Source organism: Myodes glareolus, chromosome 26 (genome assembly GCF_982192425.1).
Source record: "Myodes glareolus chromosome 26, mMyoGla1.1, whole genome shotgun sequence".
Lineage (NCBI taxonomy): Eukaryota > Metazoa > Chordata > Mammalia > Rodentia > Cricetidae > Myodes > Myodes glareolus.
Window position 1 is genome coordinate 22,762,647 of NC_142051.1, and position 25,116 is coordinate 22,787,762.

Here is a 25,116-nt window from a genome sequence, read left to right on the forward strand (position 1 = left end):
ATGTAGTTTCTGCGGTGCTCGACAGAGGCCAACCAAAGAACCCTTCCTCTAAGGCTATGGGATTGTTCTGGTTGACCTAGCACTGTAAGCCCTACACCTTGTCACCATGGTCACCACAGGGGATAGTGCTGAAATGCACTCAAAGCACAAACAATGAAGCTACTACCAGACAGCTGGAGACAGCTCATGCAGTGTCCTAACATCTCACTTATATATAGTCCCAGCACAATGCTGGTTTTGAATTTGTAGCAAACCTAGGTCGATACGAATCATTTTCTTCCCAGCAGCCTAAATTTTGCTAGAGAATTGCTACCCCACCCTCCCTAGTGAAACACCCAGGAACTCATGAAATCAAAGTCAACATTATCTTCTTTTCTTACGGTCTCACCATCTTCTGTCCTGTCATGAAAGGTATATAGTTTATATAGTAAATTTAGAACTTAACTCTATGTAAAAATATCTGAGTACTTTTAACTTTCTTTATAAAAACTATTCATAAGAGCTGGCATTCAGTGGTAGAACATTTGCCTCCCTTGCATGAGACTCTCTGTTTTATCTCCAGCTACAAAAATTAATAAGCCAGAAATAAAACTCTGAGCTTGGACCTGGGTCTTTCAAGTCCTATTCCCCTTGTGCCTTCCTTTTCCTTTGTACATCTATTACCCCAACACCCTCTAACCCATAGATACAAATGCTGCATCCAAATATGTATTTGCTACAGTGGTCTTGGTTTGAACATAAACTCCGAAAACATACTCAGCTCTATTCTAAGATGGCTAAGAAAACAGCCTCCTCTCCCCTCACCATTAGGTCAGACCTCAATGTCCAGAAGTCCTGTCACATCTTTGTGTGCTTTTAAGAGTTCAACTTTTGTCATTAAAAATCCATGTTTTTTTCACCATCAAGTCGTAACCACTATGACCCATCTTTCCCAAAATGCCTGCGAAAATTGGACAATGATCAACAAGACAAGATAGGGACTTTTAAAATCACCAGTTAGGTTTGATAATGGAAAGACATTTTTGGTAACTGCCAAACAACATTCCTATTCATATCTTAACTCAGAGTATGCCCTTTTTTTCTTCCACCTATATGGAATATTGACTGGACATTGACTCATTTAAGTACGTCATTTAAAGGAAACATGGGTATATATGGTATGTGACCAGCTCTAGTGAGAACAACAAAAGCATCACAGCTGGAACAGAGACATGGAGCAATTATGTGTTATGTGTATGCATTACTAAATGGTGGTATAGAAGGTGGGGACAGATGACAGATCAGAACAAAAAGACATAAGGGAACCATATTCGAATAGATGTCATGGATATGATGCTCTGCCAGATAGGACCTGAGTTTGAAGTTGGTCTAGGGAATTTATATGGAATTGAGCTTCTCTTCTCCAAGATGGGCATTCCCAGTTCTGTAGAGTACACTAGCAGTTGTCTAAGCTCCTGCAACTTGATACCTCATTTTGAACACTTTCTCTTCTCTCCAGAACTCTAGATAAGGATGCAAGCAAGGTATGACGTCATTCTAGTTATAAATAAAAATCAGCAAGTAAAGAGTTCTTTGTCTGCATATCTTTGTCAGTTGTCCATGTAAATGTCACTTCATACAAAAACCATAAGCCGCCCCTACATAAAAATCTTTTATTCAGTAGGATTTATTTTTCATTACTTAAATGAATGCATTACTCCATTATTCATCTTTTCTGTTTTCCCCGATTCTTTTCATGTAGAACTCATATCAGAATATTATCTTCTACAAAAAATGTTCCCAACTGACTCTTTTACTAAATAGAACTCTATCCAGCAGTGTTTAGAGCTGGAAGGCACCTTGGAGAATGACCTTTTCCCTCTTTCATTTCACAGATGATGAAATTGGGGTCAGAACAGATTAAGTGATTTGCCTAGGGTCAAACACGGGAGAGAGAAGGAATCAAAAATGTATAAGATGAAACTGGATTTTACTTTTGTCAATATACAATATTGTTCGCTCAGCAAACATTTATTTGTGTGACAGCAACTCTCCCAGGAGCTGTGAAGCCAACCGAGGCACCCCTAGGCACTCCGCAGCTCGTGCTGTTTATGAGTCTGCAAAGATTTCCTCTCCTAGGTGTGTGCAGTGAGATGTCCCGCCCGGTCTTGTGTTATAGTTTCATTTCTTTATGCCTTGATAGTGCCCTTATCTTCCTTCAACCCCAATTAACTTCTCCCAAGTTTCTCATTTAATTAATTCCCATCCTTCTCTTCAAGGTACAGACCGGCTCAACCAATTTAATACCATTCTGCTTCGTTAACATGCCCCCCCATTCTGAAACAATTATTTTGAGTATAATGAAAATGTTAAACACGGTGAACCCAGCGTGTGATTATTACAACTCCAACTGCCAACAAATGTTTTAAGATTTGTTGACTTGGAAAATAAAGTGTCATAACAACAAAATAAGTAGCTCCTTTATGGTTACCCCTCCTTTTTCTTCCTTGTTGCTGAATATTTGCTTCTTCTATAACAACTAAGACAGGTTCATAGACACAGCCCTCATAAATGGTTGTCAACAGAGTTCGATGAAGAGGAGGAAGAAAATATATAAGTTCCCTATTCTAAAATCTTCTTTTTCTAACAAAATCTACACTGGTATACTTTTGCCCTTTTCTGTACCTACAAGAAGTACCATAGGTATGTGCCATGATGGCATTTATATAGGAAGCATTTCTTAGTCCACTGCTTCACTTGATAAATTATTTATTTTTCATTGTCTGATATAATCTAATAAACATTAGCTTTTATAATTAAATACAAGGCAACCTTATACTTAATGAACAACCTAAAATTAGTCACAGTTCTATGTAATCATAGAACTAGTGAAAATGGTATTCTGCTTTCAGTTAATGTATTTTGAAGGTAGTTTTATTGTCTATTATTTATCTTTGTTTCTCTGTAACTTTAAACACTTAACAAAAAGCTACAAGAACATTACACGTTCCTATATGTCCATGTGGATTCATCAATTGTTTTCTCTACTGTCAGACATCATCATTCTCTTGCTTTCTTCTCTCTGTACATGTATGTGAATATGTCTATATCTATAAATATGTATGCAAAACACACTCTATTTAACAGTGATCAGAAATTATTCACAATGTGTGATTCTTATAAAAAATCCATTTATTAAATTAAGCAATATACAACATGTTTAGGTATTTTAAAAATCTACAAATATTTTAGTTTTGCACTGAAGACTTGGGATGTCATAACTTCTTCCTTATTTTATATTTCAGTTTATTTTCTTTTTTAATTTTATTATTATTTCTTAATTATAGTAAAAATTTTTTCCAAGTTCCTCCCCTCCTCCCAATACCCTCCCACTCCCCTCACTTCCTCCCCTCCTCCCTCTCCAGTCCCAAGAGCAGTCAGGGCCTCCTGCCCTGTGGGAAGTCCAAGTTCCTCCCCCCTCCCTCCAGGTCCAGGAAGGTGAGCATCCAAACAAACCAGGATCCCAGAAAGTCAGTACATACAGACAAGACCCAGTGCCATTGTCAATGGCCTCCCAGTTAGCCCCCATGTCAGCCACATTCAGAGAATCCGGCCCGATCACACGCTCTCGTTCAGTCCCAGTCCAGCTGGCCCTGGTGAGCTCCCACCAGACCAGTCCCCTTGTATCAGTGGGTGAACGCACCCCTCGCAGTCCTGACTTCCTCTTTCTTGTTCTCTCTCCTTCCGCTCCTCATTTGGACCTTGGGGGCTCAGTCCAGTGCTCCAATGTGGGTCTCCGTCTCTATCTCCATCCATCGTCGGATGAAGATTCCCTCCGGTCCTGCCTTCCTTGCCCGCACTCTTCCCTCCATCCGCTTCCCATCCGGACCCAGGGAGTCAAGTTCAGTGTTCCAATGTGTGCCTCTGTCTCTATCTCCATCCATTGCCAGATGAAGGTTCTCTCCGGACAGAACTCCTCCTCAGTTTCTTTTCTTTAACCAGGATATAGTCTTATATTGCAAAGAGTAGTTATCAAAGATGGGCATTTTCCCACTGACACACCGCCATTGCCTAATTTACAGCCCACAACTAAACTGCCTTATCTCTGTCAATGGTGTTGACAGTGAGTTGTTGCTCACCCCACCTTTAATCGTGCACCGAATCTGGTCATGCAGTGTGTTCAGATGTGCAATGTTTTGTTTATGTATCTAAACGCTTGCATCTATTCAGTCAGTAATGACCTGAATAATGGTCTGTTTTCAAGTAATATCTGCTTGCTGACTGTTATTCCAAAAATCTCTGACCAAATCCCTTAGGCTTAAAAAGATCTGTGCTCAGAGCATTGCTACTCAGCCTTACAACTCCATCCTAGCCATGAGTTTCCGCAGCTCTGTCCGATGTGGTCCAGGAACAAATGCTGTGAGTGCATCTTACAATGTTGACACATAAAGCTTCAGGATCACTCTTCTGTTGTGTGTCACTTGATTTACAGCTAAAGAGTTAGCATTTGTAGGTGACCTCCTTGCAAGATTTCATAGTGTACTCTAATTTCAGCCCTAAGTGAACACTTAACAGGATGCAACATTAGTGAAATTTTAAGATTAATAACTCCAGAATGGTCGAGATATCTAAAACTAAAGTTTGTACAAAATTGTTGGTTTTAGTCATTATGGAGAATAAGTACATTTTTAAGGCTTTATAGCTGCTGCTTTTGTATCTCCAGCATTAAAATTACTAATGCTGTTTCCCTGACCACAAAAAATGTCAAAACTGTAAAGCATATTCATGTGTCTAAAACATGTAAGGTTTAACTCTGTAAATTACATTCTCATAAGGCCTACAAGTTAAATGGCTCACTTTCTGTCTGCTTCTACCAAGAGCAATCTGAGTCTCAGACAGCTTTCCTGCCCCTTTGTCTAATCTACTTCTAATACTAGATGAAAATATCAATAACACCTCATCACCCATATTGACTTTTAGTATATCTAATGCTTTATGAAAAACCTACCAAAACAGATATTGTTATTTAAGTTTCATGCCAAATCATAAAAGAACCAAGTCTCAGTACAAGAAACAGCTGAGTGGACCTGGGGATTGGGATGGCTTTACTTCCACCATCTCGCAGAGGCATGAAGAGCTATCTACAGCAATGATGTAGCCTGCCTTTTGTTCTATGTTCCCTCTAGATTAAAGAGAAGGCATTTATACATCAAAGAGACAGGAACTGGCTACCATCAAAATAGTGTATATAACCATATTCCGAGTATAGATTAAGTATAAAATAGTTATTTGTGCCCTACAGTAGAGCAGGCTTGCCCATTTATCCTTGTGACAGATCATGTATGTAAAGCCAAAAGGAAATCAAAGCCCTGTAGACAGCATACGTCACAAAAGCTGTTTAATCCGTTCACAGCATCCCTTAGGGAAGCCTGGCCCTTGGTGATTAATAAGATTAGGTACATATACCATCAAATCATATCTCTCTCTCTCTCTCTCTCTCTCTCTCTCTCTCTCTCTCTCTCTCTCTCTCTTTTGGTGGGATGAATTTTTTCCCTAACACATTTTCTAATTTCTTACAAAGTGTTGCTTGTCACCGTCTCTTCATGTGTACACACGGAATCTTGCTCTAGGTTTTGCGTCCATAAAATATGACAGTATACTCGGACAACGTACTGAGATTTTACATGAAATTGACTACGGCTTGAGATCGTATTTTTAAGAGGGAGTCGGGTAAATTTAAGTGCGTCCTCACATCAAGGTTGCTTGTGAATTTTACTAGAAAACAGTCGAGTTTCAGGCAGCAATCAAAAGGAAGCAGACCCTGGAGACTAAACTGCTGAACAGATGCAGTGAACGTGGCTGGGGAAGCAGAGCTGTCACTTCGGATCTGTTCCACTCAGCACCTCTGTGGGCCAGGAGCGAGAGATGCTGTCATTGTAATATTTTCAGAGTTCTAGCGAACAGACCGGAATGCCTATTGGAAACCCGTTTTTAAATATTTTTCTTGTCTCTTAGCTTTGAACTTAACATTCTGAGAACTAAAAATAATGAGAACTTGTAGTAAAAGGTACTTTTCTTCAAAACTGTTAAATTCATTTGTGAATTTCTAGCTTGTGAAACGAAATCAGAAATTTTTGATTACATTATTTACTGCATTAAAGCAAGTCTGCTATTGACTCTTGAAAAGGAATTTATATTATTACTCTTTGAGAATATATTGAATGCTGTACATTTAATATATTAGTATACTTACGTTTCTCCTAGTGCTTGATGGGTTTGTATGTCTGTATGCATGCATGTTTATAGATGTATCCAATGTGCTAGAATAAGATTAGATTATATCTAGACCACAATTAATCTCTGAAAATAGTAAAATAGTCATAATACACTGAAGATTTTCTAACTCCAAGAAAACATAAAATTTGAGGTAAATGTATAAGATTGATTTATAACACTCATATAAATTTTTGTTATAGAAATAAACATGAATGATCTGGAAATAGTATGGGACTTATGAAAATACCATTGTGATTCAATATTCTCTCTAATTTGTTTTCATTGTAATCTGAAGCACTTTATAAAGAGCATAATCTTATAATTTGCTTTTTATAAAATGAGTATGTAAATTATCCACATAGTCCTCATCAAAGTTTTCAAAAAAATTTTAAAGTTCTATTTTTTTTCTGTACCATATTGTATATACTAAATTATCATGAGAATGGCATACTTTGTTTTTAGATGGACATATTACAAGAATATAAGGTAGAAATATCAGTAAAATTGATGTCTTATTTAAGACAGTCTCAAGTGATTGTCATGTGTCCTGTTTTTCTTTTAGATTGAAGAAAGGAGATTCCGAAAGAAACGAATACCCCGAAATATTCCAGAACACCCCAGCAGAACAGTAAGTTTTTTAATGACAAGATAATTATACTAGAACTTCTGCAAAATTAGATCATCTCTTACACAAATATTTACCTTCCTGATATTTAAGATTAGAAATCAGAATAGCAAGCAAGTAACGCATTCTGAAACTCAATTTTGATTCACTAGAGTCCTCTGGAAATGATTTTTCCTATAATCCTCTTAGATAAATGGGAAGGTAATCTGTGTGCTGCATCTCCGGTGTATCTGAAATATTTAGGTTGACTCCATATATTTTTGAGTGACATTGGACTATTCCCACGGGGACAAAGTGGGACAATGCAAAAACCACGAGTAATGAGTAATGAGTTTTCTTTTACATGATAGAAAATTTACTCCTCTGGACAAATTTGAAAGGTTAATAGGCATGACTTATTTACAAGCCATTAGCATAATTGTGTCAAATAATGGACTTAAAGTCTGCATTTTATTCTCATTATTTCATTTCTTTCTGATCGCCTCAAGGCTTAACTGTAAGATGTTTTTCCACCTTTAGCTATGACTTTATACCAGCTGTAGTTTTTCTAAATACATTTTTATTTAGCAGAATTATGTATATCTTGAAGCTATCACTTTGATCGATTTGTTGACAATATAAAGGTTCCTGAGACGTGAAAAACTATAAAAATTTGAGTGTGTGAATATTAAAAACAGTAAAATAGAGAAGTAGCCTCAGAATCAATATTAGTGACCCACATCATATGACTTTAATAATATGGTTGATTTAAAAAGAACTGAAAATGGCATTCCTCCAAAAATATCTACAAGAATGTTATCATTTCTCACCTTCTAACTGTTATGTCATTGTGAAGAGTTATCAATGACCTTTCTTCTGATCTTTTTTATACGTACTTGATCTATGGCTTGAGTAGAATGATAAAGCTCTTGGTATTTTCATTTGTGAGTTGAAGTAGGATTTAGTGAAGTGCCTGTTAAAAGCTTCACATTCTTATAATGAGACCTATTTATTTATTTGGGATAATCCTGAAGAAAATAGTTTCCAATGAAAGAATTTGTGCCATTTCTTAATGTATTACTTGTGGTTTAGGGCAGTCATTCATCTCAGCTTTGGAGTGTCTTCTATTTGACAAGTGTATACTACGTTACTGGGAGATAAACACATAAACCATGAAAACTCTGAGTCTCACCTAAAGTTGTATGCTTTTTCAAGACAGGCTTTCTCTGTGTGGCCCTAGCCTGGAACTCTCTCTGTAGACCAGGCTGGCCTCGAACTCACAGAGATTCATCTGCCTTTGCCTCCTGAGTACTGGGATTAAAGGCAGGTGCCACCACTGCCCAGCAAAACTTGTATGCTTTTTTTAAAAATGTAATCTATTCCATTTATATATTAATATATTTATGGATAAAGTACTCCGATTTAAAACTGAAATGATTAGAAGATAAATGTCTTCATGTATATTTTACTATTTAAAGATGTCACTCTGTCCCAATTGTCATTGTGTGGACTAAAGCATGGAACTTAAATGCCCTGGGCAGGTCCTGATAAATGATCCCATCAAACACAATAAAGTTCTTATCATTTGCACTAAATTAAAAACATAAATGCAAGAACTTTAGCATCGGAAAGTCAGACAAGCTCCTATAATATTGCCTTAAAGTTCATAGCTGAAGAGAAGAAGTTGATAATTAAAATATTACAAGAAAAAAAAACTTGGAGCACAGGCATTTATATTTCACAGACATCTTGTGATTAAAATAAGGACTCGGGGATAAAGGGCTGCTGAAATTGTTTTTAAATTATAATTTGCTTCTCAACCTCTAAGTGCTTAGTAACACTGTGAAGAATACCATGGTCCGCACTCTCTGATTACATTAGATGATCATAATACCAGAGAGGAGATGTCGAAAAATCATTCAGACACTCAGGCATGCTCCTTGGGAGCTAGTTGTATTATCCTAGATTTGCTAAATCTCACTAAATACCTGTGGGAGTTGATGTTCTCACTCAAAGAACGAGCACTATTAATGGCTTCACTTTCCGGGGATGACGGATAGAGTGTGAAGTTTCCATTCGGGTAAGAAATACTCTCCTAGAAAGAAGACCATAACCAAAATGTTTGCTTGCTTTCTGTGGATTACCAGAGAATAAATATTATTTAGAAATGGCACGCACGGGTTTCATTGAGTGAAATCTTTCATTATCAGAAGTAATAAGTCACTGTTAGCCAGAAGTGTAAGTCTGTGTGGGGTGTGAGGGTGGGGATGTGGCAGCTGTTGTATGAGTGCCATAGGGTTAGCAGAAACACACAAGGTCTCTAGCCTAATCTCATTTTCCCAATTGTCCCCTCTAATGTATGGAGAGTAAGGCAGGCTAGCTTCTTTACCTCAGCTCTCTTATCTAACAACAGAACTGAGAATTCTAGTCTAATAAGTCAACTAACATTGACTATAAGTGCATATAGAGAGAGATGGTGGATGAACGGATGAATGAAGAAATACAAATAAGAATGGGGGGATGAGAAGGGAGGGGAGGAGAAGGGAGAAGAGGAGAGTCATTTATTGGGCTTTTATTTGGTTAGAGATACTCTGTTAGACATAGGATTTGTTTCAAAATTCAAAATTTTGTGATCAAAAGGAAACTTATGTCCCATGCTTTCACAGCTGATGAAAATGAGGGCTAAATACTATATGAAGTCAACCTCATTTGTAAGCAATAGATAGAGTCACTGTTAAAAATCGGTCTCCATTTTTCCCTTCTCAAGTTACCATGCTTAGCACAAACTACTTGTAGAGGCAAGACATTTTTTTATCCTCTTACATAAATGATGTTGGGGCAGGACTAATAAAAAAGAAAAAGAAGGAAACAGGAATATTATGGACTTATAGTGACTAATGATCTTCTCAAGATACCCATCTTATTAGCAGTAATCAAATTACTTAATATTTCATTCAGTATTTTATTTTTAATAATCAAAAATGTATTTTTCCTTTGGACATTGTTTAAAATAGTTTTCCTATTTTAAAATATTTTAAAATCATTGATTTGGGAGAAGCTAAAGCATATTTCCTAAGCAAGGTTTTTTTTGAAACACCAAAGAATTTTCTTCAATAGATTTATTGCAGCATACTAGGTTCGGGAAATTCTGTGGGTTCAAAGCCCAGCTCCAACATGTATCAGCTCTGGTATTTAGGGCAGTGTGTATACAACAGCATGAATGCACTGAATGCCTGTGATAAGTAAGTGACTGAGAGTAGATGTGCCATCCTTGATGGGGGTTTGTATGGTAGAGTTAGCACACTCTACATCATAATGTCTTAGACTAACTACTTGAAATAATCTAGTCCATTTCGAGAAATGTGTATTCATTTCTGATTTGTGCTTTCATTTGCATTTTATTTTGTTGTGAAAAACTTAATCCTCCACGATTCTGAAAGCTACAGGAGTTGGAAGGGTGATTCAGGGGAAATTCATGCAAGTATCATTTGTGTTTTAAAACGTATTGTGTAAAGTTCAGAGTTGCAGAGGTTAAACAAAAGGTCTCAGCTCTCTGAACAATCAGCAACCAGTTTTAATCCTCTGTGTTTCTGGTTGGGTGGTATTGTTTTCCTTCGTAATTATAAATCTTTATGCTCTTCAAGTCCTGTTTCTACCACCTGCTGATGCTGTGTCCCCAGAAGGAGGGTACAAATTCTACCTTCGTCTCCTCTACAAAAATGAAAATAACTTTTGTTTTATAGTTTTTATATGAGAATGATAAGACATGTTTACTAACTACTCATTATAGATGTTCATATGACAACATCAGTAAATAGTAATTTTATGATTGCTATTAATGTCTCCTTTGGAATATCAAAGGGATCATTTCTTTAAAACTGTAAAATATTTACACATCTGCATGGGCTAAATAAGAAGGAAGCAAAGAAGGGAGAAAGAAGGGAGGAAGTGGCTGGTCAAGAGCCTCTTTGAAACCCTTTAAGCAATGTAGGTGTTAGACATGGAAGGAGTCCATCTCCCTTTCCTAGCACAAACTCAAAGTCTTTGATTGTGGTCTAGGCCCAGTAGTGAGCTGAATCAAGAGGCACCATGATGCAAAGGGTGCTGGGAAGGCTTTCTCCCTCATTACCAAATTATGGCATGGAGACTCCTATACACATGTCACGCCTGTTACAACTGTCCAAAGTGTAGTACAATTTGGTGGCACCGCCAGGCTCTTTTCATAAACACATAGCACATTTTGTGTCTGGTATCTGAAGCTAATACTACAAAATTGTCCTTCTACCAAAAGTAAATCTCAAATACTAAAATTATTTATTTTTATAGTGTGCCTCTTTGATAAAGAATATTTACACATTTTATTAACATTTTGGTACTCCAGTTAATTATCTTCATTGAAATCTTTAATTGACAAAATAAGTGGGAGTGTTGTTTTAATCTTTTTCATGAAAATCTCTTTTTAATACTTTCATGGGCTCTCAGTACTAACCCCTCTCCCCATTCAATGTCAGATCTTATGCCTCTGACATACCCCAACTTTAAAAGTTACAACTTCCACTTCAACAGAAAGTAAATTCATGGAAATTTTTTATTATTTTTTCCTTAAATTTTATCTTTGCATTTTCCTTATACCAAAATACATATAAAACAAAGATAGGATCCCCTGTACATCTGAACAACTTCTGCACCTTGCTCTTGTGATTTTTTATTCTGCCATTATTCTGTTTTCGATTTTCACATGAATCCTGCAAAGATTATTTTTGTGGATTTATACAAAATGTTTCAGACCAAGGGAAAGCTGTTTCAAACAAATGCTCAAAATACATTGGCTTGTAACTCATATGAGAGGCAAAGTCATAGTCTGAATTTTCAGTAGTTTAAGATGTATTGTAGAGAATATTTCTTGGCAGTCTATTAGGAAGCTGTGATTCTCATGCATTGTATGCTCATAGGTAACACTGACACTATTCTCTATATCATTTCTTAAGCAATGTTTCTTTATGAGATGTGTAATATTTCAACTATAATGAAATTTTTCCCTTTGAAATTTTAAATATTGTATAATTTTAGAAATTATACCTTTGAGCATGAATATGTCTCTAAATTTATCTTGCCATTGTATTATAGTGACCATGAACTTTTTCCTCTGAATCCTGCCTATTGACATAACTCCATAAAAATGAGTTTGTACAATTGCATAATGCTGAATAATTCCAGTCTCTATCTACATAAAAATTGAAGAATTATCAATGTGGTTCATCAAAGGCAAAGCCATAGACAAATTTACCATTAAACGAAAAGGCTAAGAACCAAGAGAGATGGGCAAGGCAGTCTTGTGAGAGTGTTACATAACAAATCCATTTTAAGATATTAGCTCTCATTTCATAAGATGGGTATTTACCCAGAATGGCCCCACAGCAAAGCTGTGAAAATCCACAGTTCACACCCAGACACAGTATTTATAGCTTGGGGCATGGGGACTGTGAGAATGAGGGAGAAGCAAATAGCTACGTCCTTCTCCATTTCTTCTAACCTGATCCAAAATATAAAAAGTAACTCAGGTTGATTACTCACATGGCCTCTTTCTTCCTAACCTTTGCTGTATTTTTTTTCCGGATATAAATCTACTTCAAACCTAATATCCTTCCTTAGTTGCTCTGTCCTTAAAGTGGCTCGTACGTTACGTATCATTACATTGGCCCTACATTTATCCTGATCGAAATGCGCTTTGCAGAGGCTGTGAAGAAAGTCCAACGAAGTGGCAAAGTGTAAGTCTTCATCTCCCATCATCCCATGCATTTCTTCTTTCCTCCCTTTTTCCACAACTGTCAACCCAAATAGACAAATGTGTGCAGAGATTTTAGGTCATGTTAGGGCAGGACAGAAGCTGCTCTTCTAGGCAGCATGCCTCCATTGTCCAACGGGTGTTGTTTCATTGCCTTCTAATCCTCTGCTTTCGAGCATATTAGTTTAACATGAATACATTGTCTCGTAGGAGAAGCTTTTCAGGAAGGTACAATGGACTAGAGATTACCTATGCTTTTCATATGTAAGGTATGATTTCAATACATAGTACATGACTAAGGCCATACATCTGCATCTTAAATACCCCACATATAAAACTACACACTAGTAGAATAAAAATGTAATTGTCCCTCTATATAAAGGAGGGCTTTTTTTATTTTGTTTAGACCCCATTTGCAACTGAAAACTCAGGTTCGGTAAATAATCTTTAATTTTTAATGTGCAACATTTAGCATGACTTTGGGCACAAATATGACTAATATGGCTTTGATATTCTAACCCAACTAGAAATAATTGAGAAATGTGGGTGCGCTTCCTTCTGTACCTGTGTCAACAATTATGGACATGACAACATAGGTGGCCCAGTCTGTTACACAAAGTTGTGCCCAGCTATTATCTGGGGACCCAGCCAACGCAAAAGTCTCCTGAGAACTTATCGCAATCATAGAGGATGCTCTTAACTGAGCCCTCACTCCCTACTGAGCCCTTCACATGCCATTCTGTCTGTGAGGAGTCCTGTCATATCATCTTTTTCTAAAGAAAGACAGTGAGATACTGAAGTACAAACTGACTGGCTCAGATAGTACTCATATACATTTAGAGACAGATGCAGACCTCGTTCTGCAAAATAGCTAGAATCAACATGAGGTTTGGGGCATTCTGCAGCTCCTTCCGTGGGCATAGAATGGAATGATAATTTGATGAATGATAATTCATTATCTCTGTAGTATGTATGCTCTAGGTGTGGTGAGATCATCTTTGATCTCAGATCCCGGAACAACAGGGACCTCACTGGAGTCTGAACTAGTGGCAGTAACTCAACCCAGATCTGTCAGAGCAGTGCTCTCATTAAATGTCCTCACGCCTGATTTCTTTCTCACTGGAGCGACGTTAAATGCGTGCCCTCAACAGTTCATTACAAACCCTTTTGTTTTCCAAAGCTGTATCTCTGGCATTGCACAAGTTCATGATTTATTTGAGACAGTGTTTAAACTGTACTAAGAATATATAGAAGGAAAGCTTTGCCATTTTAACCGTGTTTGGGTGTACAGTACAGTAGCATTAGCCCCACCCACTTTGTGCATGCATCTCTGCGGTTTGAAACACGGACACACTAAGTCTTCATTTTCCAACACCTTCACTTCAGACCCACTAAACAACAACCCTCCATCCCCTGCCCCGTCATTCCCAGGGAACTTCCGGGTTCTGGAACACAGAACATTCTGCTTCTGTGACTTTGACTGCTCTCAGTACCTCATAATAGTAGAATCACTCGCCATGCAATGCGTAGCTTATCTCATTTAGCATAGTATGAAGTTTTATCCATGTATGAGTATGTATCAGGATGTGGCATTCCCCTCCCCCGTTTCTGCACACTGACTTTCCCAGACCTGTACACGCCCCCTCTAATACACTCCTAAGCAGGTTAAAAAAAAAAAGGAGTATATATCAGAGTGTCTCTTTTCCAATACATGTAATTTCACCTTGTTAGTCTATTCAAAGTATAATTTAATAATGTCACCATATAAAGTAGAATCTTACTGCCAATTCCATAAAGAATATGATTAAAATACAGAAGTATAATACATTCATAATTTGTAGGATATTTCTCTCATTATAGCATAGCTTCTAAAATGAATGACAGAAAAATAACTCAGGATAGGCAATTAGCAAAAGTAAGAGATTAGTTTGATAATTAGGATCTTTGAATCACAAGTAACACATTTTATTGTTCAGGTTGGAATTAGCCAATCTTCATTGATTATCTGTTTTTATATACTGATAGTTCCTTAGAAGATTTTTAAAGCTAAACAGACTTTCTTTTTGACATTTTTCTATAAATAAATAGAATAGTAAGTGAAGTGTTGATTTAAAACTTAAATGAAAATGCACTGCATTCAAGTTTGCTATTGTTTAGTTTTACTAAGATTTATTACCTGTCTATTTTATAATGTTATTCAAGATTACTTGGAAATCTTAAATCAATACAAGGAAAATGACCTATTCATTCCTCCCCTTCACATTTTTAACAAGTATTCTTTATGTACTTCATAGTATTTTCTTAGCTAGAATTTATTGGATATAAAAAACTCACATGCATATATATATATATATATATACATATATATATATATATATGTATATATATATATATATATATATGTGTGTGTGTGTGTTACCTTTATCCTGTAAGGCAAATGTAACAAATTTATGAATAACAAAGCTGGGAATTTGAAAGGTTAAGTGACTTTCACAGTTAACAACTGTCAGAATCGGAAAAGGAGAACAAGGCTCTTATTCCATTAGTCCACATGCCCCCTTCCATTAGAAAAGAATGGAAGGCCACTTTAAATTGATTATAACACAGTTGTGCAGAGAGAGTATGCGTTTTGGGAGGTAGTAGGTGGAGCTAGCTTACTTACTGCCTGAAAAGCTTTACAAATAAAAGAGCGTTTTGCATTTCATCCTGACCCTGTGTGACATAGTTCCACACTGGGTCTCCATTTTAGCAGATATAAAAGCTTTAATTAATCACCTAGTATTGTTGTGCTTGTACTATGTTAAAAAAATATGTAATGAATACACTTGTGTCTTTACACTATGTCAGAAGTTATTACGTGACCATAAATTCACAAAATACAGTGGTTTCAATGATAGGAACTTGCTAGATAATTTCACTTCCCTGAAAAATATCCTGCCTGCAGTGAACACAGGATCTTTTATTTTAATTTTAATTACTGATATTGATCTTTTATTCCAATTTCAATTACTGATATTAACTCCAAGGTAAGGCATTAAATATTATGAAGTAAATGCATATATATATATTTGTACATATATATGTAAGAAAATGACTACAAAGGGTTAAAAAAAAACAAGAAATTTTAGAGATATTCCAGGAGACCTAAGAAGCAAAATTTGCAGTTCATTGATAGGTTAACAAACCTTGGATGGGATGGAACTACAGACTCTGGAAAAACTGGGTGACTCTGAGTCGGGCCATCACAGGTCCCAAGTTGAAGAATGAAGTTGCAGAGTAGAAAACAGCAAAAAGTAAAAAAGGGCGGGACTGGGTCCCTGGAAAGGAAATGTGGGTGAATGGAGTTTGGGTCCAGAGAAACAAAGAGGAGCGCACCACTGAGGATGAGCCAATCAGCCGTGCCCAAGGACAGTCAGAAGAGAATTATACACCCTTTCCTCCTCTGTTGTATCTGATAGACTCTTGCGCTAGGTTCTTTGAGGTGACTGTGATAGAATTGCGTGTTCCCTCGGGGCATGCTGCTAAGTTCACAGGGAGCACCTGCTCCCAGGGAAAAGTCATTCCATTCGTCAGTCGTTCCGTGCCCCGTGGGTGGAGCTGAACAGATGGTGCTGTCTGCATGCCCACTTAGGTGCAGAGTCATCCTCTAGTCTCAAAATAGGTTAAGAAGCTGATTATAAGATGGAGACATTCGGGGCAACATCCAATCGGAAATAATAAACAAGCTGTTTGATGCAACACGGAGTCACTTAGAACATGGCCCCGCCTAACCTCAGCGTACGGTTGGTTAGAGCTAAGGCTGTATCGAGACCATCAGGGTTTGGCACTTGAAGCTCGCATCCACACGGTGAGAAAAAACTGTGTTAGTGCATTTTGTTTCTCACTCATTTTTTTGCACAATATTCTATTCTGTAGAAGCCCTCGATAATGGAATAGGAGGAGGAGGAAAGAGGAGTCTTGAAAGAGTCATTTTCTGTTAGTTTCTGTTCTTAAACCTATGACTTATGACCTTGTATCTTGTCTAGAACCTTCAAGCTTCTTGAGCGATCCTCAACACGAAAGCTTGTGATGAGGTTTCATTATTCCTCCTTGATGTGCTGAGTGAGACCCTAGAGCCCGCTCCCCTGCTGCTTGAAGTTGCTGTAGTGGAGAAATTTCACAGTTCTGTCATGCTTTCAGCTAAAACGGTTTTCTGTTTTGCTTGGGAAAGACAAGTCTAATAGTGTCCTATTGATTCCGAAGGCTTCCTGACGGCGGCTGCCTGCCAGGTTTGCCTTCATTGACTTTTCAATGTTCTGTTACAAATAACTTGCATGTACAGCCGGGTACAGTAGAGCGCAGAAAGTTCTCCCACTGTGCAGGAAGTTGAAGCAGCGCTGTGTCTTGGGAAGGGGCTTGCTTATTATCATTCTGAAAATCTCCTGCTTGTCCTTCACTGCCGCCATGAAAAACTTGGGTTTTCTCTCTTATGCTTTTTCTTCTCCTTCTTGTTTTAGTTTCATGGACCTCTAAATGTACCACGTTCTCTGGAAGGTGAAATTTCATTCTTCAAAATTTCCCAAGATGAGAGAAATTTGAAAATCAGACATGTTTTCTTCTTTTTCTTTTCAACACCTGGAATACAAGACAGACTTAATTTAAGCGTTGTCTGGGTTCATAAAATTCAGAAATCTTTTTTACAAGATTTCTCTAAAATGATGGAGGATTAGATTATAATGCCTCTTCTAATTGCAAAAAATAAGTATGTTTCTATTGAATGGCTACCATTTTCCAAGATCTGTTCTTACCAATTTTCACAAGTTATATATAATTTTGACAACTCAGTCTGGTAGATATCATTACCTTATCTTAAAGATGAGGAAACTAAGACTGACTTTTTAATTACCTCATCAGTGGAAATAGTGTCCAGATTGCAGTCAATTTCTCAAGACTGTTGTTTATAGTTTGTATTTTACCATGCTTTTTGTGATAGCACCCAAAGCTCTAACTTCATAAGTGGCTTATAAATTAAATTAGCACCATCTGTGATAATAACTTCATTTCTTCTAGCCATCATCTATGTTTATATTTCATCAGTCAACTGCAGAACTTACATGTTTATGCCCTTGAAAAGTGAGTGGGATTATGTTTCTTCAGTCAATAGCTGCCTGAAGCAAAATAGTAATAGTATTTGAGACTAACTTGTGTTGACCCTAAGATATATATATATATATAGCTTAGTTACCCACTCTTTCCTGCAGTCTCCACCAGGATTCCATCTGCACTCTTTAAGATAGTACAGCCAGTGCACTCTGTCTTTATGTTGTCATTTAACCCAAAGCTTTCATCAATTCATGGCAAAGGGAAAGGACAGAAAGAGAAATGAAGATTTTATTGTATAAGGATACAACTGTCTCATCACCAGCAATTTGCAAAGCCACTGACACCATATTCTATGAAATAATTTAGACTTTTAAAATTTTAATTAAGCTAAAAACTAAAAACAAAATGTGTAAGGTTAAAATGAGGAGGATGTTAAAATACATGAAGCGATATATGCTCTGTCTTCTGTACCCTACACAAGAAAACTCTTACCATTGTCTAAGGTCTCGTGGTATTTATACTTTGAATATTTCAGAACTTTAACTTCCTGTCTGGCCTTACCTTTCCTATGCAGACCTTCTCTGCTGAATGATATGTGTTTCAACTCTCCTTTCTTCCTTATGAGATGTCCTGCCTGTGGACAACATAAGCTCTCTCTTCACCTGCAGCCTCCAGTGAACCTGGAGCCAATTGAGAATAAAGTTTGGAAATGATTCTTGTCAGTCATGCAGCAGCACTGGCATTATAACTAGGTGTTATACTCACTCAGAAGAATATCTACAGGAAGGAGTGGAGTACAAGTCAATGAAATAGAGTATGGAAGAGTGAGAGAGATGGGGATAAAGACTGAGTGGAAGGTGCAAGAGGAAGGGATGAGGGGCAGCGATGCAAAATTAAAAATGTGAAGAGTGAGCTTGGCATAAAGAATTTCTTCCAAATCTTCTCATTGCTGTTTGCATCTGAGAGTTTTGACAAGATAAATATTGTAGTACAGAGGAAGAAAATAGCTTTAGTATTACACCTAGGGTCAGGTCTCAAAAGTCTTCTCTGCATTTGGAAGTTCATTGTTCCTATATGTACAGTATTTACCTATCCTTTCATATATGAGGTGAGGCCTTTGCTTCTACCTCACTAGGAGAGTTTGGAAAGGGTACAGATGAAGCAAGTAGACATAGAAGTATACTTATTACTAAATCCAACCCCACTATGAACACATGTGTCTATATGGTCTCTATGAGGTTTGTTACACTAGCAAATATGTAGTCATATTGCTAATAAACACATTGCAAGTACTATTTTCTAATTTCCTCTCGTTCTCTCTCTCTCTCTCTCTCTCTCTCTCTCTCTCACACACACACACACACACACACACACACACACACACACACAGAGAGAGAGAGAGAGAGAGACAGACAGACAGACAGACAGACAGACAGACACACACCATCTAATATGCATTCCCAACCCAACCCAGATACACTAGAATTTAATTCCTATCTTTCTATTTTTCCTTGCCCATACCTCTTCTTAAGAAAAACAATAAAACAGATAAAAACAAATCATTATGGAACATCAAGAGATTCATCTAAAAACTCAGGGCCAAAACACATATCTATATCTATAGACCAGCTTCCTTGTTTGACTTGATCAAATTCTAGCCAAAACTTTGTGGGCAGAGAAAATATTAAATGAAGCCAATTCTGCTCTTTTCTTCCTATATCTTTGACACCTGAAGTTATATGCCCAAGTAACACTAGTCAGCAGGAAAATAAAAACAATCATAAAACATTAAAGATGATTTTGGATATTTATTATAGTTGCTTAAAATCCATCATTTATCATTTCCCAACAATTACTCATAATTTTAACAATATGTGTTCCCAACTACCTATTGACATTCTTAGCACAGTATCATGGTTATAAATGGTCAATTTGACAGAATTTGGAGCACCTAGAAGACAAGCCTCCAGCTATACCTGTAAGGGATTATTTAACCTCTGGTTAAATATGGTTAACATGCCTGAAAGACTTTCTTGGTTATGTCCATGGATATGGTAAGATCCATATTAACTATTGGGAAGGATCATTCTCTGGATTGGAATCCTGGACAATATACAACAGAGAAAAGGAGCGCATAGAGTTTGCATTCTCGTCTCTTTACTTCCTGATGGTGGATGAGACACACTTTAATCTCCTGCCACCTCGAGTCCTCCATGTGGTGATGGATTCGAACCTAAAACTGCGAACCAAACTAGATCCTCCGTCCCTTAAGTTGCTTTGAGCAGGTAATTTTATCAACGGGCAACGGGGCAAAACAAAACAAAACACCTTAAGATAATGAAAATGATGCACTGAGAAAGAAATATTTATTAGTCTTCATTAATTTGGGGGCATTGAAGACATTATGTAAGTTCACTCTAATTTTCTTTTTCATTATCATGGGTTAGTTGGTAATGAGCTGAAAATTAAAAAAAAAATTAAAAGTGAAGGGAGAAAGAGGAGCCAAAAGCTAGTGCCCTAGATAAAAGTGGTAAAACTTACTAATGAGCCAAGCACATTTTAACAAGATAGAAGCAGTTACTTCATCTTGATGAATTGGATCATGGAACGATCTCCCATAGACAAACCCCACACACAAAGCCAGGCCCACATGGTTAACCTCCATCATAGGGATCCTGCCAACCAACATGCACGGAGTCCACCCTGGGTTCTATGCCCACAAACACACACATAGCAAAGTTACGTTCCCAATTAAATTGGGTAAAGATCCATTTAATCAGAAACATGGGGGTCACACAAGATGCAGGATGAATTCAGTCCACATTTTGGTATTCGCCACGCTCATTTAGGAATGTTGTCTCCAGACTTTGACTTCACCGAATCCGTGTCCAGATAGCAAGCCAGGAAGGAGGCTGAAAACATTCCCAGGTCCCTGGATAATTCAAAGTCAGTTGCAAACTACCAGACTAGATAGGACCCTTGATTGTTTAATAAAACCAAACATACTTGTCAAACCCAGTCGTGCACAACAACACCATGAAGTCAGCTTCCACTTGGGTTTTTTGCCAAGTGGATTGGAACCTCCTGTGGACTTCACAGATGTATTTCCTCCTTTTTGGTTTTGGAGAGTCCAATTAGTAAGTCAAACTTTTAAAAGCTGTCTAAAATAATTAATTTGGTCATAATTCCTAAGAAGCATATTTTATAGTGTACTGTAATCTAGTGTCTGGTTTAAATGCGTGAACAGGGTATCGATTTCATTATTAAAGAATTAATTATAATTGGGCCTAATCCTTTGGTGACAGAAGTTGAATCGGGACTCTGGGGATCATCTGTATGCATATGTGAAGTGGATAAATTCTTGCAGATCTCAAGAGTGCTAAGTTATGCTCTGGAATTATTTTCTGCTTGTCATATTTTTCTTTGAAAACACTGCATTGGACTGGGGAAGTAGCTCAGCGATTAGAGTGCTTGCTATTCAAGCAAAAAAGACTCAGGTTCTGCTGATGCAAGATATAAATAAATGCCCAGTTATCAAAGTAGTCCACGTATAATTCCAGTGTCAGAAGGCAAAGTTGGGGATACCGAGAACAAGCTAACCAGAATCAAACTCAGGCCTCCAGACATGTGTACATGCATGTCCACATGCTTGCGATCACACAGGTATACCCACCACACATACACATGCAAAGGAGAAAAAAAAACACTGCATATGGCACCCACCAATAATAACTTCATAGAAAAAAAAGGAAGCCATCTGAGATGTGCTTTGCCGCATGCGGCCATTTTGCTGTGAAAGACCCTTCACATCACACAGAGTTATAAACGTCCATCCTGCATTACTATATAGAATATTCCTTATAGGCTGAAGTACTTTTAACTTCCCGGTCTCTATGTCATTTTTTTCCACAATCATCAATGTTTTTTGAGATTCTACATACCCCAGCCTCAACACTTCTACCATAAAAGGAAACAGACAAAACACACGTAGTCATGGACTTTTAAGTTGGGGTTAGATTGCTGGTTTTTATGGAAATTTTTATTGAAAAAAAAGTCAGAGGCCAACGTGAACATCTGAAAAAAGAGCAGCTATTTAATCAAGTTATTGCTAAGGAAGATAATTCTTGCTGTTCTATGTGTTTAATATTATTATACAATTTTAACCAACCACTGAATTATCTTTTATGTATTGTTTATCCACTCCTGGTTTACATGCATTTCAGTGAGTTCCTTGATGCCTGGAATGATAATATCTTTCTCTCTTTCATATGCCAGTACAGTAAGTTTTTATTTGACAGGGTTTTTTAGACTGGCATTTCTAATGCCACATTTACAAGAAAACAAGGAAGAATTCTGAGCACAGATTATTTTGTCAGCATTGCAGGGTTCTAAAGAATTCTTTTTCTATGATGAAAGCTACATAAACAAGATAATATGTAAGAAATAGGGAAATGTCAATCATTAATACGTCATACCCCGGTCTTTATATAGGATAACAGTTTCCTAACAGTTGCAAATGAAAAAAGCATGTTTTCTCTTAATAATATTACATCATGTTCTAGAAGCTAATTTTCATTTTAATTAAGGTTCAATAATAGAAATCCTCTCTGCAAATTTACCCAAAACTTATTTAGAGCAACAGTCAGGCTACATGCGGGTGGGGATGGTGTATGTGTGTGTATGTGTGTGTGTGTGTGTGTGTGTATGTGTGTGCACGTGTGCATGCATGACTATTAAAGATGCTTATGTTTTATGAAAATTAATTCCTTAAAGGGTTTTCTTTCCTAAGCTACAGAGAAGGAACGTCAACAGGAAAAACACAATTTCTCTAACGTCCTTCTCATCTCTTTCCAGTGTTCTTTCATAATCTAGGAAAACAAATTTGAAACCTTGACTCATAAATACAACACCACCTAAGATATGTGCTTATTTCTGCCAAAGAGAAAAAATAAAAGTGGACCATTTCAGACCCCCTTCCTGCTAAGAAAACTATAAATCCGAAACAGCATATTTCGGTAAATAAAAAACTGTTTATAATTATAGTTTTATGGGTAAGTTGTTGCAGTGAATTAATGTGTTTGCAGAAGAAAGAACGGGTATAGCAGATGTTCCCCCATAAATGGCAATGAGTGATGTGAACGAGGCAAACAGGTGAAGCTTCTGGAAGGGTTGTGCAGCATAACAAAAGAGAAGGAAAGAGGCAAATATCATTAATGTGGCATTTTCTCTGCATTTTAGGTCATACAAAATATAGCACACATACAACTGATGTTGTAAGTCATTATGGACCATATTGGAATATTGTTTGCTGAACTGATTCAGATATGTTCATTTTATCATTTATTTGTTATGTATTTTAAACCAAACTCCTATGTTGTAACAAGTGATAATTATGTGTTTTCTTTTCGTAGTCTATATTTATAGATACTATTTTAAATTATTAATATTCAAGATTAATAAAATATTAAAAGGCTGTACTTTATAGAATCATAACTACTAAATAACACTGACATTATTCTTGATACTGACATGGAATTATACATACATGTTTGGCAAGAAAATCATGTAAGTATAAACTATAGATATCATCAGGTAATTAAATTATTTTCTGGTATTCAATATTCTTTTCAAGGAATGATGAAACTCTTGATATTTTGATGGGAGTTAAGAACCTAGGTGAAAGAATTATTTTTACTTTTATCTCCTTTAAAAACTGCATGTTCTGCTTTAGGAGATGGATAGAAGTGAATTATCTCATTGCCCTACTAATTCCATAAATAGCAAACAAATAGAAAGAGAAATTCAAATATAACCTCAAACGTGATGTTTTGCGGGGTTGTATTTTCAAACGTCTCCCGTTTTCATCATCTTAAACATTTCACAAGCCACTTAAGGTGTCATAGATAAATAATGCCTGTATTGTAACCAAAACTTGCCTATTGAAGGCAGTTTAGAAGCTACTTTATCAAACTGTGATAATTCTGCCCAGGCCCACCTTGAGTGACAAGCTTGCTGACCAGGACAGAACTGGGAACAGAGTTATCCTTAAATGGAAGAGTTCATTAGTTAAACCTTGAATTTTTTTTTTGCAGATAAAATTCTTTAAGGTATTAAAAAAAATAGAGTAATGCCCCTGAGAGGTAAATAGCTGTTATTGAAACAAATGGTGAGAATTGATGACTAACTAATGTGTCTCAGGATGAAGAAAGTCAGCCTAGAGTTTCTGAGCTCAATTTTCCTGGTCTATTATAAATAATCATTAGCACTGCTTGAGCCTTCTTGCTTAGTGTTTTCTTTCAAGAATGTGACGTCATCTGTGATTGTAAGTTTTGTTGTAGGTTTATTTTTATGCTGCTGAGTGCATGTCTAGTTTAACGAGTTTTCCTTCTTTTAGTTTTATATTCCCCCACACAAGAAAGCTTAACTTTATTTTAAAAAAATAGTAATTAGTTTTGAAAGTTGTATTAAAACTTCCTTGGTCTTGTTTAAATGATCCAAAATTTAACCTGATAATAATAATAATAATAGCCATTTCTGGTGGTAGAAAATATTTTAAGCTTCCTATAAATAGAAGAAAATATCTCATACCTAGTTATTTTCCAGAAGGTTAAGTCTTTATTTAAAAAGAAAGTCCTGACTTTTAAGACTAACAGTGTATGGGCAATACAAGTAACTAACTACAAATCCTAAAGCTTCCTTTCCCACTAAATAGTATCTTAACTCTAACTTGGAAAGGAGCAATTCATTAGAGAAATTTAGTCTGTTTTAATATGTTTCATCTTAAAACTAGCCGATAGTCCTTCTTCAGTAGTTATTGGGCATAAGTGCAAGGAAATTGTTACAAATGTCATTCAAAGAATAAGTTATTACTAACTCCATCAATTTTTTATGCTGTTTCCCATGTTCAATGTTGAAGTTATGTTGATAAATGATAGGGACTTTAAACTTCAAAAGCTTTAAGCCTAAGACAGAAGGAAGGGAGGAAATGGGTAGAGGGTCAAGTATGATAAATTCATGCTGAGAGGAATTACAAGAGAAGCAGTAACTACTTTATAAACTCTCAATATTTTATACCAAAAAATCCAAAGACCTCATATATTATTTGTTCACTAAATTATAACCATTATTATTATTATTATTATTATTATTATTATTATATTTAGTTCACTAATTATCTAATATATTTGATGGCTTAGACCGCTTCACTAATTGCCGAAAATTTGGTGGCTCAAAACAAAAGGAATGTACCCTCTCACAGTCATGAAATCAGAAGTCCAAAGGAGGAAGGTTGCCTGGGTTCTGTCATAGCTGCTTGTGCTAAGCTTTGTCTTACTTCAACTTAACTGCACGCTCTGGCTGGGAATGGCTGTATTCTCTGCCTGTGTCTCTT

General features: G+C 36.6%; 1 protein-coding gene across 3 annotated transcripts in view; it reads left to right on the forward strand.

Annotated features, from left to right (window-relative positions):
- Syt1 (synaptotagmin 1) overlaps positions 1 to 25,116 on the forward strand; it is a 508,800-nt gene that overhangs the window by 164,231 nt on the left and 319,453 nt on the right. For 2 of the 3 annotated variants that reach the window (XM_048418341.3, XM_048418342.3), the window contains exon 3: positions 6,818 to 6,883. The gene's annotated coding sequence lies outside the window, so the exon portion shown is untranslated. Of the gene's footprint in view, positions 1 to 6,026; positions 6,047 to 6,817; positions 6,884 to 25,116 lie in introns of those variants that run through there. The other variant, XM_085683223.2, reaches the window with a different exon arrangement.